This window comes from Sorex fumeus, unplaced genomic scaffold, assembly GCF_029834395.1.
Source record: "Sorex fumeus unplaced genomic scaffold, SorFum_2.1 ptg000021l, whole genome shotgun sequence".
Lineage (NCBI taxonomy): Eukaryota > Metazoa > Chordata > Mammalia > Eulipotyphla > Soricidae > Sorex > Sorex fumeus.
The window spans coordinates 9,143,228-9,151,815 of NW_026606078.1; the positions used below are offsets into that span (position 1 = coordinate 9,143,228).

Below are 8,588 nucleotides of genomic sequence, written 5' to 3' on the forward strand. Positions count from 1 at the left end.
AAATAAACTCTGAGGGGTCTGAGATAGTATAGAAGATAAGGCCTTGAATAAGGCCAACCGGGGTGCAGTCCCAGGCACCCTATGTGATTTATCAGCCCTGCCAGCGATTGTGATCCTCAGCACTGAGCCAGGAGTAAGCCCTGAGCTCCACTAGTTTTGGTTTTATTGATGGTATTTTTTTGTTTATTGTGGCCCCCCAAAAAACAAAAAAATAACAACAATAAAAACTAATTCTGTGATGACTTGATTTTTCACATGATTTATACATACAATCTTTATTTTTTTATCTTTTATAAGTAATATTCTTTTTTATCTTTTATAAGTAATGTTCTTTAATATTCCAGGATAGAAAGATATTTCAACACTCAGAAATGTATCACATTTTTAGTAAAGCCTATTTGTATTATTAAAGTATATATAAAAATTAATGTTATTAAATCAATAAAACATTAACAGCTTTACAAAGATTAATTGAAATATTTAAAATCCATTTCACAGTGAGTGGATCCACCTTTTTTAAAACAAGTTAAGAATCTGGTGACTCAATTTAAAAAGAAAGAATTGCTAACAGGAAATAGAAATAGTAAAGGAATAAAAACAATTGCCTTGCACACTGCCAATGTTATTTCAATCTACAGCAACACATATGGACCCCTCAGCACCACTTGGAGTGATCCCTTAGCACAGAATCAGAAATAAAGCATGAGAACCATTGAAAGTTGTCCCAAAATCTTTGTATTTCATAAGCATCACCTTTTGAACATAGAAAAAAAATCTTCCATTTGATGTGTTTCCCTCAATCTAATTAGGCATTACTTCTTTTCAACTAGCATTCCAAATACCCTTTCATATTATATTTTATTATTTATATATTTTTGAAGTTTAGTTATGATTACAGTTGTGTAAGTTTGTGATATTAGTGTACCAAATTTCTGCACCCCACCAGCAGTATCTATATATTGCTTCAATAGTCCTCAAACTCAATAATCATTTTTTTATCAGTTTAACAAAGTTAAAGCCCTAAAACTCCCAATTCAGGGAGAATAATTCCCACCAAGTCATTGTATAGTGTATTATCACTTATTACTTTGAGTTACTTATTACTAAGTGTTTTCAACACTTAACTAAAATGAGTTCTCTGATAATAAACCTAAACCCAACTTTATAATTAGTTATGACTGCGTAAAAATGGTTGACGGAACTATTCTAAGGCCAAAAGTTACATAAAATGGAACCAATATTGAAAATTAAAAATTAAATCAATCTACATTGGTTCTTCAATACTGCATAAATTTTAATTCACCTCAAGTTGATCTATGTATGATACACCATCAACGGTCACGGTTCTCCCATTGTTCATGGATTTGCTCGAGCGGGCCCAGTAACGTTTCCATCATGAGACTTGTTGTTACTGTGTTTGGCATATCGAATACATCACGGGTAGCTTGCCAGGCTCTGCCGTGCAGGCAAGATACTCTCGGTGGCTTGCCGGGCTCTCCGAGAGGGGCGGAGGAATCGAACTCGAGTCGGCCATGTTGGCTGCGTGCAAGGCAAACGCCCTACCTGCTGTGCTATCGCTCCAGCCCATACACCATCAAAACTAACAGAATTTGTAATCAATGTATAAAGTAACATTTTTGCTATAAAAATTCAAAGAAATTAATTAAGCCTAAACATTCATGAAAAAATATTTCTGGGAATCTCTTACCAAATTTTATGACTTTTTAATAGCACTGTAGCACTGTCCTCCCCATTGATCATCAATTTGATTGAGCAGGCTCAGTAACATCTCCATTGTGAGATTTGTTGTTACTGTGTTTACCATGGGTTTTTACCACGGCTGTCCTCACTGGTGCCCCTTGGAGGGGAGAGGGTTGAGTTTCCCTCCCCGCCCTGACCAGGGCTCCAGCAGCCGAAGACCTCCAGAACCAGCCACCACCATGCTGAGACCACTCTCCGCACACATGAAGGTACTGGCAGAGGAACAAAGATACGCGGGTCCCGGGGCTGAGATCTCCAAGCCTACTCGGATCGGGGCTGAGCATCCTCCCTCCAGATCCTCCAGATTCAAGTAGACGGGGGTCACACCCACCAACTGGCCGCCTGGCGCCATGTAATCTCATCAATTGCCAAGACTCAGAGACTATAAAAACCCAGCTCCCGGAAGTGCGCGGCCGCATTAGCGGCCACGCGACATCATTTCATCTCATTCCTACTTTGGACAAACTGGCAAGCTACCGAATATAACCTGCCCACACGGCAGAGTCTGGCAAACTCCCCGTGGCATACCCAATATGCCAAATACCAGTAACAATGAAGGGTCTCAATCTCCTAACTCTGAAAGAGCCTTGAATGTGGCACTTTTTAAAAAATCTCAGGGCTAGGACGAAGGAAACATTACTGGGGCCTGCTCGAGGCAATCGACGAATAACAGGATGGTCGTGATCGTGATTTTGGTCGTGTGTTTACCATATTGAATACATCATGGGTAGCTTGCCAAGCTTTGCTGTGCGGACAAGATACTCTAGGTCACTTGCCGGGCTCTCCGAGAGGGACAAAGGAATCGAACCTGGATCAGCCAGGTCGGCCGCGTGCAAGGCAAATGCCCTACCTGCTGTGCTATCACTCCATCCCATGATTTTTAATAACAAAATTAAATACTATAGTGTTATTTTTGTATAAATATAGAAAAATCCAAACCAGAAAATTTAGTAAGGAACTGAAAAACACAGCTGCATGTATACAGACATGAGATTTTTATTTTTAACAACAGAACATCAAAAAAAATTAAGAAAATGTCCTTCTAATAAATAAGGAAATATTTAGAAAATATTTTAAAAATACAGAAATAATTCTAATATCAGCAGAGCCTGGCAAGCCTGGCATATTTGATATGCCAAAAACAGTAACAATAACAGGTCTCACTCTCCTGATCCTGAAAGAACTTCTAATACAGCAGCGTTGGAAAAGACGAATAAAGAGAGACTGCTAAAATCTCAGGACTGGAATAAATGGAGATATTACTGGAACCCACTTGAGTAAGTTGATTAACAACAGGATGACAGTGATAAAGTGAATTTCTAATAAGTAAAAAATTTTAATAAATAAGGAACTGAAAATTATCCTAATTAATAGTTCTTGGTCAATTTAATAGTCATATTGGTATGGGGGCGGGGGAGTAGCTAAGTTTCAGAGTAGCAGCAGATTTTTTAGATAAGTAAATTTTTTATAGAGATAAGAGAGAAAATATTCTATTCTTTGGGGCAACATGCATTAAAAATCACAAATCACTTACTCTTCTTTCCAGTCCTCTGACTAAGCAGAAAGCAATTTCCACTACCCAGATTCATCAATTTACTAATTTCTTCACTGTAGCCCAGTTTTCCATTAGTTAAAGATGATGATAAGAAATATTGCTTGAAAAATAAATAGCTAAATGCAAAAAAAAAATTAGACTCAGACCTCTGTCTAATGCCATCCAAAAAAAATCAGATCAAATGGATTAAAGACCTCAACATCAGACCTGAATCCCTAAGGTACATGGAAGGCAAAACCCTCTGCAGTATTGAAGCTGAAGGTGTCTTCAAAGACGAAACACCACTGATCAAGCAAGTGGAATGAAAGATAAACAAATGGAACTACTTAAACTAAGACGCTTCTGCACCTCAAAAGAAACAGTGACCAAATTCAAAGATAGCCCATGAAATGGGAAAGGTTATTCACCCAACATCCTTCTGATAAGAGATTAATTTCAAAGATATACAAGGCACTGAAAGCACTCTACAAGAAAAATCTTCTAACCCCATAAGAAAATGGGATGATGAAATGAACAGAAACTTTCCGAAAGAAGAAACTTGAATGGCCAAAAGGCACATAAAAATGCTCATCATTACTAATCATCAGGAAGATGCAAATAAAAACAGTAATGAGATATCATCTCACACCACAGAGACTGGCACACATCCAAAAGAACAAAAGCAACCAGTGCTGGCGTGGATAGGGAGAGAAAGGGACTCTCCTTCATTGTTGGTGGGAATGCCAAGTGCTCCAACGTTTTTGGAAAGAAATATGGACATTCTACAAAAAAACTAGAAAAAGGGCTCCCATCTGACAGAGCAATACCACTTCTGGGAGTTTATCCGCAGGGGTGTTGATGCAAAAACACACGGCAGAAACACCTTATGCTCTTCTATATTCATTGGACCACTATTAATGATAGTCAGAATCTGGAAACAACTGAGTTCCTGAGAACAGACCAATGATAAAAGAAACTATGGCGCATCTACACAATGGAATACTACGCAGCTGTTAGGAAAAATGAAGTCATGAAATTTGCCCATGAATGGATGGACATGAAGAGTATCATGCTGAGTAAAATGAGTCAGAAGGAGAGGGACAGATATGTGTATATTATATTCATATAATATACAAACAAACACTATCCTCTCGTTGTTCATCAAGTTTTGCTCAAGCGGGCCCAGTAACATCTCCATTTTCTTGAGATTTGTTGTTACTGTGTTTGGCATATTGAATATGTCACGGTAGCTTGCCAGGCTTTGCCGTGTGGGAAAGATACTCTCAGTAGCTTGCCAGGCTCTCCGAGAGGGGCAGAGGAATCGAACCCGGCTTAGCTAGGCTGGCTGCACGCAAGGCAAAATATACACATACATATATACAGATATAGAATGACTTCATTCACTTGTGGTATATATACATATATATACACCAAAAATGTATACATATATATTTATACAGAAATATATATTAGAAGACTAACATCCATGTCCATGGAAACAGCTAGGAGGATTGGTCAATGGTTGGAATCAACCACAAGTGTGTGTGGAGCAGAGGGTAGGTAAGATTAGAGAAGGGATCAATATGACAATAATAGCTGGAAATAATCTTGCTGGACAAGAACTGAGTGTTAAAAGTAGGTAAAGGGTTATACTTGATAACCTTCTGCATCTATATTGCAAACCACAATGTCCAAAAGAAAAGAGAGAGAGAGAGAGAGAGAGGAAAATTACCTGCCACAGAGGCAGGTTGGTGGGTGGGGGGTGATAGGAGGGAAACTGGGTACACTGGTGGAGGTATGGGTGTTGGAACACTGTACAACTGAAACCAAATACAAATAGCTTTGTAAGGGTCTATCTCACTCATTTTTTCAATTACAATTTTTTTAAAGAAACAACAAATCATTTTTTGAAATAGTCAGAGAGGGTAGTGCAATTGCCTTGCACTCTACCAACCTGAATTTCATCCCCTGCCCCACATATGGTCTCCCATGCCATTCACATCCTGCCCCACCCCTACTCCAGAGTGATCCCTAGGTACAGAGCCAGGAAGAAACCCTGAATACCCATAGATTAACTTTTATTCATGGCAGTTGGCACTAAGAATACAAGGCTAAGTTGGAAACTAGAAGTTATTTGTAATATAATCCTGAAAAACGAATGTTACATAAAAATTTCTACATTAAGGTCAGGGCATGCATAAATCCAGGAGGTGAGGCTATAGGTCAGAGAGAAAGTATAGCAGATAAAGCTGTTGCTTACTTGCAGAGCTGGCTTTGATCCCTGGCATCTCATAGGTTTCACCTAACTTAGCCAGGAGTGATCCCTGCTGGCAAAGACAGGAGTAAGTAAGTCCTGAGCATTGCCAGGTATGGTCCCTCAAAATAAAATAAAACCAGGAGGTCATGATTACAGGATGCTATTTTAAAATTTACCTACCACAACTAACTTTCTAGTAAAATCACTGATATTAACTATATTCTGATATTAACTATATACTCATGAATAATGATAAGCAATCTAATTGTAGCATAAAAATCATCACATTGCAATTATGTTAATTAAAAGTATTATCATTAGTACTAGAGAGAAAATTGAGACCAGAGATAAGACAAAACTACTTGCTATTGCCAGTTTTATGTATCATTACCCTGGGAATTTTAACATAAAGTAGTACTGTAGCACTGTCCTCCCGTTGTTCATTGCAGTTGAGCAGGCCCATTAACGTTGTGACACTTGTTACTGTGTTTGGCATATAGAATACTCCCAGGTAGCTTGCCAGGCTTTGCTATGTGGGCAAGATACTCTCGGTAGCTTGCTGGGCTCTCCAAGAGGGGCAGAGGAATCAAACCCGGGTTTGCTGGGTTGGTCATGTGCAAGCAAATGCCCTATCGCTCCTGCTCCATAAAGTAAGGAAGAGTATTATTTATTTATTTATTTATTTTGAAGTAAACAGATTTTATTTGGAGGTTTTTGGCGGGAAGGAGGAAGAGATAAGTGGGAGAGTGGAGAGTAAGAGAGAGTAATGCGCTCAAGAGAGAATGTGGGCTTCTCCAAGAGTGGAGGGAGCAGGAAGGGTATTTTTAAAAGCAAGAAGGACTGCATAAGAAGGAGCAAAACTGCAAATATTTTCAGATATTATCATTACTGCAGATAATAATAAAGAATAACTATAGATGTTATATTAAATAGTTCCTGGACATCATATTTATTCTCAAAATTAAGTTGGGATTTCTAAATTACATTCAAACAGAAATTAAGTTTTATAGGTAATGTTTTAAAAATATCAACAGATTAGGGAAAGAAAGATGGCGGCTGCATGGGAGCCTTGTGGAGAGCAGGTATGAGCCGGGGGTGATGGGGCAACTAAAACCTCATAGAAATGGGGGGCGTTCCGGCCCGTCCTTCACGCCCTACCGAGGTCACCAGTTGCCCTCCATGAGTGGCTCTCCGGCACGGCCACGGCCCCAGAAGCACAGAAACCAATCTCTTAATTATCTGACTCTCACGATAAATACTTCCAGGGTTAATAAGTAAAACAGCAGAAATCCAAAACCGTGCGGCCACTATTGCGGCCGCACGACATCATTTAATTCTTGAACCCAGCTATAGAAAGAAAATCATTTCACAATGCTTTTTCAGCATGGCTGATGGTGGGGGGGGTAACTCTAAATAATAATGGTGCATCTTTTATCGAAACAATGAATCTAGTCAAAGTAGATAGAGTGTTAACTAGAATTCATCTGCCTCACAGGCATGGGGGGGGGAGTAGGGGTTTATTGGTGTTCTTCATGGTGAAAAATAAGTATTGGGAAAGGGAAATGTGTTTGATATTTGTATGACCGAGACCTAAACCTGAAAGCTTTGTAACTTTTCCCACAGTGATTCAATAAATACATAAATTATTAAAAAAAAGTGAATGAAAGAAAATTTTAAAAAAATATATTAATTAATGAAAAAAATATCAACAGATTATATAAACTAATTTCTTAGAAATAAATCTAGGCAGCGTCTGGCTCTGCGGCTCACGTGCTCTTGCCCACCTGCCCTCCAGCATGACCCCCAAGTGCCAGCCTGCGCTGCCGCTGCAGACCAAGAGATCCTGGGTTGCTACTGCCCTCAAGGCTGAGGTTGTTTCAAACTCATCCAGAGTGCACAAGGGAGTAAAAGAGCAGCAGAAAGCCACTGAACGTATCTGTGAAGTACAAAATGAAATAGACAGACTTAATGAGCAAGCCAGTGAGGAGATTTTGAAAGTAGAACAGAACTATGACAAACTCTGCGAACCATTTTTTCAGAAGAGGTCGGAATTGATCGCCAAAATCCCCAACTTTTGGGGAACAACATTTGTCAACCATTCACAAGTGTCTGCGGTGCTTGGGGAGGAGGATGAAGAGGCAAAGTGACAGAATTTGAAGATATTAAATCAGGTTACAGAATAGGTTTTTATTTTGATGAAAACCCTTACTTTGAAAATAAAGTTTACCCCAAAGAATTTCATCTGAATGAGAGCCGTGATCCATCTTCAAAGCTCACTGAAATCAAGTGGAAATCTGGAAAGGATTTGACAAAACGCTCAAGTCAAACACAGAAAAAAAGCCAGCAGGAAGAGACAGCATGAGGAACCCGAGAGCTTCTTCACTTGGTTCACTGACCATTCAGATGCTGATGCAGATGAGCTCCGCGAGGTCATCGAAGACGACATCTGGCCAAAACCATTGCAGTACTACTTGGTTCCTGACATGGATGATAAAGAAGGGGAAGGAGAAGAAGATGACGATGATGATGAAGAGGAAGAAGGATTGGAAGATATTGATGAAGATGAAGGTGAAGAAGATGAAGATGATGAGGAGGGAGAGGAAGGAGAGAAGGATGAAGGAGAAGATGACTAATGGAACACTGACGGATTCCAATCTTTTTTAATTTTCTCCAGTCCCTGGGAGCAAGTTGCAGTCTTTTTTCTTTTATCTCCCCACCTCCGCCCCGCCCCCACTCCCTGTGCTCAGTTGCCCTGTTTTTGAGGTCTTTTTTCTCTCCTTTACACCCTGGTTCTCAACTTAATTGGGGAAAATAAGAATTCAGTGGGGTAAAGACTACTGTTCCAAAATAATTTTTATCACTTCTCGTCTCAACACAGACTTTATGGAATCCACACCACCGTGCGCTGTGGGAAAAAAGAAAGACCTTCTGCACCCTTAGCTCTGCTGAAGCTGGAAGGGCCAGGCCCCTGTGCAGTAGTGCATAGAATTCTAGCTTTTTCCCTCCTTTCTTTGTTTGTTGGATGTGGGAAGCCAA

At 39.6% G+C, this 8,588-nt stretch overlaps 1 pseudogene; it reads left to right on the top strand.

Moving 5' to 3' along the window:
* Positions 1–7,348: 7,348 nt before the first annotated feature.
* LOC130022817 (protein SET-like) lies at positions 7,349–8,354 on the top strand (annotated as a pseudogene).
* Positions 8,355–8,588: the final 234 nt, after the last annotated feature.